Source organism: Salvia miltiorrhiza, chromosome 6 (genome assembly GCF_028751815.1).
Source record: "Salvia miltiorrhiza cultivar Shanhuang (shh) chromosome 6, IMPLAD_Smil_shh, whole genome shotgun sequence".
In the NCBI taxonomy this organism is placed as follows: Eukaryota; Viridiplantae; Streptophyta; class Magnoliopsida; order Lamiales; family Lamiaceae; genus Salvia; species Salvia miltiorrhiza.
The window spans coordinates 21,972,507-21,983,702 of record NC_080392.1 but is presented as its reverse complement, the minus strand read 5'-3'; the positions used below and the strand labels follow the sequence as shown (position 1 = coordinate 21,983,702).

Here is an 11,196-nt window from a genome sequence, read left to right as displayed (position 1 = left end):
ATGATTTGTTTGACCAACTTAGGGGTGCGAGTATATTTTCAAAAATCGACTTGAGATCTGGCTATCATCAACTGAAGGTCAGACAAGAAGATATACCCAAAACAGCTTTTCGAACAAGATATGGCCACTACGAGTTCGTAGTTATGCCATTCGGGCTAACAAATGCACCAGCTGTATTCATGGATCTCATGAATAGGGTTTTTCACCCCTACTTGGACAAGTTCGTCTTAGTGTTCATAGATGACGTCCTCATCTACTCCAAAAATGAAGAAGAACATAAAGAGCATTTGAGGACCACTCTACAAACGCTAAGGAATGAACGACTCTACGCCAAATTCAGCAAATGCGAGTTTTGGCTGAGAGAAGTCACATTTCTAGGACACATCGTATCATCAGAAGGAATCAAGGTAGATCCTGCTAAAGTGGAAGCAGTACAAGAATGGAAGTCGCCAACAAATCCAAACGAGATCAGGAGTTTCTTAGGATTGGCTGGCTATTATCGAAGGTTTATTGAAGGATTTTCGAAAATAGCAAGGCCAATGACGCAACTGCTCAAGAAGGGGATCAAGTATACTTGGACGGACGAGTGTGAGGAGAGTTTCCAAAAATTCAAGAAGATGCTAACTACTGCGCCGGTTTTAGCAGTCCCCGAACCAGACAAAGAATATGTAATCTACACGGATGCGTCCAAAAATGGACTAGGTTGCGTGTTGATGCAAGATGGCAAGGTAATAGCATATGCATCGCGACAACTTAGACCTCATGAGTTGAATTATCCGACTCATGATCTGGAACTAGCTGCAGTAGTACATGCATTAAAAATCTGGAGACATCACCTATATGGAGTTAGGTGTGAGATTTTTACTGATCACAAAAGTCTGAAGTACTTTTTCGAGCAAAAAGATCTAAACATGAGACAAAGGAGATGGCTCGAATTAGTAAAGGACTATGACTGTGGTATTAACTACCACCCAGGCAAGGCTAATGTAGTAGCCGACGCATTAAGCCGAAAAGTCACGTCAAAATTAGGACATCTTCTCACGAGAGAAGGTGAGCTTATAAAAGAATTTGACAAGATGAAGATAGAAGTGATTAAACCACCTGGAACTATAGCAAGCGTTGTTGAGACAATACCTAGTTTAAGAAAAATGGTGGTAGAAGCACAAAGAAAGGATGAGAAGATGGAAAAATTACGGGAAAAGATAAGATTAGGAGATCTCAAAGATTTCCAAGAAGCACCAGACAATGCCATACTCTTTGAAGGAAGGATATGCATTCCTCAAGATGAAGAACTTAAGAATAAAATCTTGAGCGAAGCCCATGATACCCCTTATACTGCCCACCCGGGAAGTACTAAGATGTATCAAGATCTAAAAGAGAATTTCTGGTGGGAAGGAATGAAACGAGATGTAGCCTCGTTTGTTGAACGATGTCTTGCTTGCCAGCAAGTGAAAGCCTTACACCAAAGGCCTTACGGGGAACTACAACCCTTGGAGATACCAGAATGGAAATGGGATGATATAGCAATGGACTTCGTCACAGGATTGCCAAGATCCAAGCGAGGTAACACGGCTATATGGGTCATTGTGGACAGACTTACGAAGTGTGCGCACTTTATACCAATCCCAATCACCCATGGATCCGACAAGTTAGCTCAACTTTATGTTAGAGAAATTGTGCGTTTGCACGGAGTGCCAAAGTCAATTACATCGGACAGAGATTCCAAGTTCACATCCAGATTCTGGATCAGTTTACAAAAAGAACTGGGCACAAGATTGAATTTTAGTACAGCTTTTCACCCACAGACAGATGGTCAGTCTGAAAGAACGATTCAAACATTGGAGGATATGCTGAGGACAGTAGTGCTAGACCAGGGTGAAAACTGGGAGCACATTTTGCCACTCATCGAGTTTGCATATAATAATAGTCACCAAGCGACTATCGCTATGGCACCCTACGAAGCACTGTATGGGAGAAAGTGTAGATCGCCACTTTATTGGGATGAAGTGGGCGAGAGAAAAATCCTAGGGCCAGACACAATAGGTGAAATGATTGAAATCGTTCGCCAAATCCGACAGAGGATTAAGGAGGCCCAGGATAGACAAAAGTCATATGCTGATAAACGCCGAACTGACTTACAATTTGAGAATGGAGAAAAAGTCTTTCTGAAAGTTTCTCCATCAAAAGGGATCATTAGGTTCGGAGTTAAAGGGAAACTTAGACCCCGATTTATAGGACCCTATGAGATCCTAGAAAGAATAGGCCCAGTGGCTTACAGGCTGGCATTACCGCCAAGCCTAGGAAATGTCCATAATGTTTTCCACGTATCACAACTTAGGAAGTACGTTTTCGATCCAAAGCACATGATACACCAAAATGAGATGATCCTTAATCCAGACCTGAGCTATGAAGAAAGACCCGAAGCGATTTTAGATAAAAAGGTGCAACAACTCCGAAATAAATCAATCACCTCAGTGAAAGTTCTTTGGAGGCACCATGGACAAGAAGAAGCTACGTGGGAGCTCGAAGACAAGATGAAAGAAAAATATCCAGAGTTGTTTAACGAAGGTATGCAAATTTCGGGACGAAATTTATTTTAAGGGGGGTAGTATGTGATGCCCCGCTCTTTTAAATACATATTAGATTAAATATGTGCATTAGTTATAAAATTCTTTTAATTATTTATGGTGATTATTTTGTTCAGATAATATTATTTCAGCAAAAGTCTGTATAAGAGATACAGAGCTGCGATTTAATATTCAGTCATGAATGAAACCAATAATTAAATTTATTGGTTTAACTATACGTTTGAGACTTTGTTTTACCAGTTTATTGATTTAATCAATATTATTAGAAAATTTAGATTTATAACCGATTTTATAAATCGTGTTATTTAAATCAAATTGCTAGAATTATAACTTGAGATCATATGCATAATAATTTTATTATTTCGCATTATATGAGTTAAGGTATTAAGTCGCGAATTAATTCCGACTTTCACGTATTAAATCTCAAGATTGAGGATTTAATTTATATAAATACGACGAGTATTTATTAAACGAGAATTGGAGAATTATTACAGGAACTAGGAGAAATTAGATCACGGCACTACACGTATGTCTCGATTTTTCATCCAACACATCAATTCCTACACTATTTCCTACACTATTCCCTACACTATTCCCTATACTATTCATCTTCCCCTCCAATACACCATTACTGCAGAAGGAGATTGTAAAGATTGCAGATTTCTTCCTGTAGTATATCTGAACTCCATCACACCCCAAAGTCTCCTGTAGAAGAAGAAAATCACGCCAATATCCACAATTTTCAAAAGCTTCAGCACGCCGAGAAAGAAATTTCACGGTAAGATCACAATTGTCAAAGGATGTAAATTTCAACGATCAAATCTTCAAAAGTTGCAACTCCAGGTACCAAAATTTCCACCATTTTGATTCTGTTGTCTGCAGAAACTCCTCTATAAATTGAGGAGAGTTCTGCAGAAGGAAGAATGCAGCGAGAGGTGTGAGGCAAGAGAGAGTTTAGGAGATTTGTTTTTTTTTACTTGCAAGAGCTCAAGTGAGCTCCCTTCGCCGGACCATTTCTTCGTCGACCGGCCACTAGGCTCTGAACCGAGAACGTGTACTCGTTCCTCCATCTTTAGGCTACCAAACCCAACAATCGAAAGGCCGAAACCTTCTCTATATTTTCCCGACCAAAGGCCACAATATCCTTCGGAGGCCAACGTCGAATTCCCGACTTAGCCACCGGCCAACTTACGGCCTTCGTTTCTCACTATCCTTACGACGAAAAAGGATCGAGAAACCACCGTTGTGTAGCCTGATCTATCTCGCACGAGGAAAACTAAGTCGTAGACCTTCGCGGCTAAACCCCATCGCGGAACGACGACCAGAAAAAAAAACCCCGGCAAACAACTTCCATTAGTGCTCACTTGGACAAGGGTAAGTTGACGCCCTTATTTCGATGCATTCCCGTTTCTATTATATTATGAGAAATTTCTGGGGTATAGATGGGAGTGTGATAAATATTCGTACAAAGTTTCATATCATTTGAACTTCGTTTACTACCCTTTTAAAATTCGAGAAGTCTACTGCCCGTATCTGCTAAAACTGTTGTGAGGCAGATGATTAGGTTAATTATTTCAGTAACCATATGTTGATATTTAGCTCTCAAATTTTTATTCTATGAAGATATATGTGTTAGCTATCTATGTATAAAATTTGAGCTCATTCAGGTAACGTTTGCTATTTTTCAAAAATCTGGACTTTCAGTTGGCAGAAACTGCCGAATCTGGTAGGCGATGGGAAAATCGCTATATCTCTTAAACTACTTGGAGTTTTTCAACATACTTTTTTTTAAATTAAACTAGACTCAAAGAGGTTTCTATTGATATAAAATTGGACTCCATACGAGTTCGGAGTAAAAGCAGTTTATTAGTTGAAATTGAATATATACAGTTTTGTTGAGATGGAAATGATTCAAAATAATTCCTATTAAGGATTTTAAAGTTTTATTGTTGATAAAATATCACTTTTAGTTTATAAATGAGCTATTGAGATATATAAATATTTTGAGAAAGATTTCATGAGAACTTGTTGGTAAAATTATATTAGATGGAATAGTTGATAAATGAAATATTAAAGATTTATTAATTAAATGGTTAAAATATTAAAATTATTAGATCTTCTCGAAAATTTCTTTTATAGTTAACTCCTATTATTATTTTAAAATATTTTTACAAATGTTCCTAAAATCTCACAATGAAATTTTCATCAGGAATTAATATTTAGAATTTATTAATGACTTATTAGTTCTTTTAATAGTAGCAATATATATATATTGTTTGGCATTATTAAATGGGGAAAAGGAAAATATTTTATAAATTATTCTTTATTTATAATGGATAAATAAAGGAATAATATAAAATGGGCTTTCCTACATCCTCAAAGGTACATGAAGTATTTCGATAAAAGAAGAACGATTGTATATGAGTTAGATACAGTCGTTTAAGGAAATATGGGTAGTTAGAGAAATGAGTGAATAGTGATTCACTGCATTTGTTGTTATCTTTCCTATTATTCACTCGAACACATGTTTCGTGTTATCAAAGGTTCAAATAAACAAAAGCGCCTGAGTAACCTATCGCGCTAAAGAAAGAGAATCATTGTCTTAAGTAGCAAAACACTGCAATCAGGTAGGCATTACTTTCATATATATCAAATGAGTTTAACTGTTACGTTCAAGCAAGTTATTTCATGACAAAATCTTTGAGTTGAAGTTATTTCAAGTATTGTCTTGCCATAAAATGTTTTAATTTCAGTATGATATCTATCTGATATGGCTTTGCCAGTTATCATGTAATCGAATTCGGGTCTTGAGCAGTTGATAGCTATCCTGCCTTGGCTAGTGTACACCAGTGACCGTGAGTCATCTAGCGGGTTGGCCGGTCAAGTGACCGTGAGAGGTGGCCACCTCTCCGGCACACAGATTCAGATATGATAGATTACAAAAGAACTTAGTCTGATCAGACGAACTTTAGAATCACAAATGAATTTAGTATGCTTAGGGCCTTTTTAAGTAAAAAACCCTTGGTTATACTATTGAAATGGCATGACAATTTACATTTATTATGTATGTATATGATTTTCGGCATATGTCTACTGAGTACTTTGTACTCAGCCCTGCATGTATTTCTAAATGTGCAGGTTGAGCAGTGATGAGTGATGATGGGGTGTCGTGCGGAGCTTTGTCATATTTACTAAATAAACTCTTGGCGATACATGTCTTCATACATGTATCACGTTCTATTTCCGCTGCGAACACTCAGTTATGATGCATATTATCCTATTATGTTGGATTGTCAAATCAAGTTATTGTATAAACACTTAAATCGGATACTCTTGACCGATTACTCGCTCTTATCTATTTATGTGTGTTTTTTTTTCATATGATGTCTCAATCTTAGTTCAATTCCTTTATTATTTATCACCCCTTTTCTGTCCCCTCTCCTAATTTCCCTTCCCTAGTCACGGTTTCCCGGCTTACCTATCCTTAGTTAAGTCCGGTCGTGACAAAAACTGACAACAGAAACAACAATCGTACACATTGTTAAAAGTTAACAAAGATTCACATTTGTATCTTCACTCTAAATCAAAGTGCCAAAAACTCTCACATGCCACCATGATCAGAATCTCCTTCTTGGACTCCTGGAATGATGACCCCGAGGTGATCTGTAGAAGATTTCAATAAAAATGATGAATCACAAAACAGTAACAGTCGGATAGGATCCAGACATGAAAAGAGGGTTTGTAAACTTTTTAATCCCCAATTACATGCCCTTTTTATAATGTGGTTGTTCCAACTCCCACTACAAGACAATTCAAAATTATTACCAACCTAATATGGGTCACTCAAAACTAGATTTGAAGAGTGTCATCTAACATATTCAAAGTGGAGAGATTTTTCAAGGTTACGTATCCTAACATTGATTCACCATGTCTGAATTATTACAAACCCTAACTGATAATTAAAATATTTAACATGCCCCCTCAACAACATTCCAAATGATGTATTTGTCTGTTAAGGTAATAAGTGACACATGCACATTTCCAGTATCAGTATTTCCCAAGCTCTGCACATTACCTCTGGCTCCAAAAGTACATGGGGAGCACTATCATGTTTGGTACAGCTATTTCCTAGTCCTATACTATGAGCAACAGTAATAAGAACCCATAATTTGAGTTAGACATTTAGAAAGAACAGAGGGACTTATATTGTTGTTGCAGAGAATTGGAGATCACATACCTCCTCCTAATGTTCCTTCTTCTGAATGGACCTTTGCTGAACGCCCAGTCAACATTCATGGTCTGGGTTAGGAGTTCAGTTCCATTCATCTCATTTATGGCTCTCTGTGCCTCCTCAAACTTCTCAAATTCAATTAGAGCATAGCCCTAGAAAATACCATAACACATTTAGTGGACAATGGATATACAAGCGACATAGTCAAGGGAAAGATAAATAGATTATTATCGAGAAAAACATGAGGGTGTCGAGCAGAAAAAGAAACATGCTGACTAATCCCTTTGTGAGTAAAGACTGCTTCAGAGATGCAAATATGCTGCTTAGGCAACTCAGAGTAAATAATAATATTTTCTTGGAGCCCATCTACACACAAGGGTAGTTTGTAAGACTCAAAATGTTCATCCGGGCTATAACATTAAACTATTTTACAGGATCCTGAATTGCTGATACAGAGAATCTATGTTATAATATCATCTAAAGCGGTTGCAGAAAGGGATGGTATGCCTTCAAATTCAACAAAGTGTAAAATGTAAAAATGTGGAAGAAGAAGAAGATGATTTACATAACATTTAAAGTTAATCCTGATAAACATCATATAGAATGTCATTAGATTTCTCTTTAACATGTTACATAATTAGTATATAGCAGGTAACTTTCATAACGAATCGTAAAAGAACGCAAGATTTATATACCTTGACAAAACCCGTACGACGATCGAGATTCAAGTGTAAATTCTTTATCTGTAACACCCCGTTTCCTCGTAGCTATATTTAGAGTATTTTTTTTTTGAACTTAGATTTAAGAAGATTCACGCCGGATTGAGAAAAAGAATTTATTTTAATTCCAACAAAAATAATTTACAAAAGCTTTGGTAAATTTAGTTATTAAATTTATAAGCATTTCATATTTATTTAATTTAACATTCAAGTATTTTCACGAGCTTTTAATTAGCAAATCCTGAAGAATTATTACAGTTTCGACAATTTTATCCTGAAAGATTTTTACAGATACAATTCTTTTATGAGACAGTTTTAATTGTCAAATCATCACTCACCTCACTTAGACTCCCATCAAGAGCCATGCTCCTACATTTAGTTTTTTTCAACTTTTAGCCACACTGGCAATTGGCAGCCACCAACTCCCCTCCAAACTGAACTACAAAATGACAGCAAATCTATTCTTGTTGTTGGTCAAATGGGCTAGCACATAGGCTACTATTCACAGCTCTTGCCAATTTCCATGCATTTACGGTAAATAATCTCATTGTCAAAAGTTGATGCATTGTTTTCAACTATTACTGCCATTGTCTTCAACTATTACGGCTAAGTTTGCCTATAAATTGAGCTTGCAGCAACATTGCATTATTCACCACCTCTCCCACAATTTCACTCACCCCATTCTCGCAAGAAGTAGAAGGTTCACTCTTTATCTCATCAGCCAAAGTCCTCCTTCCATCACACACTAATAACTATAGCTAGCAAGCAACTCAAAATACAAGAGCTCTCAATCCACTGAGATTCAGCAACACAGCAGAAAATCAAACCCCAACTGTCAGCCATATATTCAAACTCAAGGTTCCACCTCAAATTTTCTTATCTAATTTTCTCACTTTGATTTCAAAAGCAATAGACGACTCACTCATTCATAAACGTGTCCACATGTAGATATGCATTTTCAGAGAAAAGAAAAAAAAAGACTTAAAGATATGAACTTTACCTTATTTATACATTGAGCATGAATTGTATGAACTGATTTTACATTGAGAATTCAAGCAATGATATATAAAATAAGCATGTATTGAACTTGAATCTTGAGCTATGTTTTGTGGGTTGTGCTGCTGTAAGTGTCGAGTTTGGTGAGAAGTGGTAGAGAGGGCGGTGGTGGCTGAATTAGGCAGGGGAAGAGGGCGGCGGCCGTGGCACCGCTGCGGTTGCCGGAGAGTGAAGGCGGTGAGTTGAGCAAGGGCTCGGCGAGCCTGAATCCGAGAGGGAGACAGAGGCGGTGAGAGATGAGGGAGTCCAGGCACAGCGGCGGCGAGGAGTCGTTGTTGGTGCCGGAGGTGGAGAGAGAGGTAGATCGAGGGAGATGGGAAAGGAGACGGCGATGGTTTCGCTGGATTTTTTGAGAAAGAGGCGGGGCAAGATGGTTGACTGGTGGCAGCGGTCACCGTCGCTGTCGGAGAGAGAAGGGAGAACGGAGGTCAGAAGGAGCTGGTGGTGGCGGCTTATCGCTGCTGCTCCTCCGGCGAAGCTTCCGCGGCGGCGGGATTTCTGGGAAGAGAGCCGTGAGAGATTGGAGAATGAAGAGGCGCAGCTGTGATTCTGTGAAGGAGAAGTGGGGAAGGGTTTTGTGTTAGAATAGGTTTGGGCTAAAGTTTGGGCTGAATCATTAGAAGTCGGACTATTAAGGAGTTGGGCTGTTATTTTTTAAATGTGTTGGGCCTTATTTTTATTTCGGTTGGGCTTTGAGTGGTGGGCCGATTTATGTTTAATTTTTTCAGTGGGCCAATTTCTTTTATTTATTCAGCTGGGCCTTATTTAAAACCCCTTTGGTTCAGTTATTATTTTAAACTTTGGGCTGCCTTAATTAATTAAATTAATTGGGCTGTCCTATTTTAATTAATTGAACTATTAATTAGTTTAATTAATTATTTTCAAAGACTAGTGTTGATAATAATATCATATTATTATTATGTGCATATTTTAAGTGATTATTTATTATATGCTAAGCATGACATGCATTTGCATATGCATTTTTGCAAATAAAAGTATTTATGATTTAATTGGTTTTAATTATAATTTCAATTATTAAAGAAAGTCGAGTAAGAATATTGTTGGTGTTCTTAACTCAAGAGAAATGTTTTCAATAATATATTTATTTAATTATGTGAGTTAAAGCATGAATTAATTTTGCATCAAACATTTTACATAGAATCATTTATGATTAAATAGGTTTTATTATTAAAAATCGAATAAGGATATTGTTGGTGTCCTTGACTCAAGAATTTATTTTTTCAATTATTTATTTATTAAAATATGAAAACCCGGCTAAGTGAATCATAGGATGATAAGCACTTCACTATGACTTAAGATTAGATTCGGGAGACCTATTAAGATTATAGATTTCTTGTAGGCTTTGTGGATCGTGAGGACTAGCACTGCTATACCAATTCAGAGTTAAGAATAAACGACAGGCATTGCCTAATCAGGTGGGCATTACTTTTACTATACGTATATAGAGATCCCCTGCGTGTCGTAGGCCTCTTATACGAATGAATGCATGAGATGATCTAACTGTTAATTTCAGTTTCATATATATATCAAATGAGTTTAATGTTATGTTTGAACAGTTATTTCATTGCAAAATCATTGAACTGAAAATTATTTCAACTATTGTCTTGCCATAAATGTTTCAATGTTTGGTATGATATCTATCTGATGTGGCTTTGCCAGTTATTATGCAATCGAATTCGGGTCCTGAGCAGTTGATAGCTATCCTGCCAGGGCTAGTGTACACCAGTGACCGTGAGTCATCTAGCGGGTTGGCCGGTCAAGTGACCGTGAGAGGTGGCCACCTCTCCGGCACACAGTTCCAGATATGATAGATTACAAGAGAACTTAGACTGCAGTCGAACTTTAAGAATCACAATTGAATTTAGTAAGCTTGGGCCTTTTTAGCGAAAAACCCCTTGCTGTACTGCTTATGATGGCATGACAATTTAAATCTTTACGAAGCATGTTATATTTCATAGTAGGCATATGTGCCCACTGAGTATTTTTATACTCAGCCCTGCATGTATTTCTAAATGTGCAGGTTGAGCAGCTGATGGAATGGAATGATGTTGAGCGGGTGTTCTTTTGACATTTCAAGAAATGTAACCTTGAGTATACATCTTCATATGTATATCTCACACGTTTTTCCGCTGCAAAACACTTTGATTAGAATAACTCTATGTTATGAAGTTGTGACACGTGTTATTGGATAACCCACCTTAATCAGTTCTCCTTCATGTGTATGTTTTATAAGTATCCAAATGATCATATATGATCCTAGCATCTTATCTATGAGTGACATTCTCATATACCTTAATGTTAAGTAATTGTCCATTTCCATTTCTTATTGTTCACCCCAAGTCATAACCCCGGCTAAATTGTCATTAAGGGTTGCGGGCTGTGACAGAATGGTATCAGAGCGGTTCGTTCGCTCTGGCCCTAGAAACCTTATTCTAAAAGAGTCGAGTCTAGTTTGATTCTTTAGACTTACATGGGTTTATATGGCACCGCTCAACACTCCATTGCATCGTGCTCAATCAAGGAAAGAAGGTAACTGTAGTTCAACGTGTTAAAGATGTTATTGTTCTAAGATGTTTTATGA

The 11,196-nt window shown here is 37.3% G+C and overlaps 1 long non-coding RNA gene across 1 annotated transcript; it reads right to left on the bottom strand.

Annotated features, from left to right (window-relative positions):
• Positions 1-6,104: 6,104 nt before the first annotated feature.
• LOC130987498 (uncharacterized) lies at positions 6,105-7,564 on the bottom strand. The gene is made up of 3 exons (XR_009089776.1): positions 7,515-7,564; positions 6,826-6,971; positions 6,105-6,251 (listed from the first exon to the last, which is right to left on the bottom strand). It is a non-coding gene; the product is annotated as an uncharacterized LOC130987498 (long non-coding RNA).
• Positions 7,565-11,196: the final 3,632 nt, after the last annotated feature.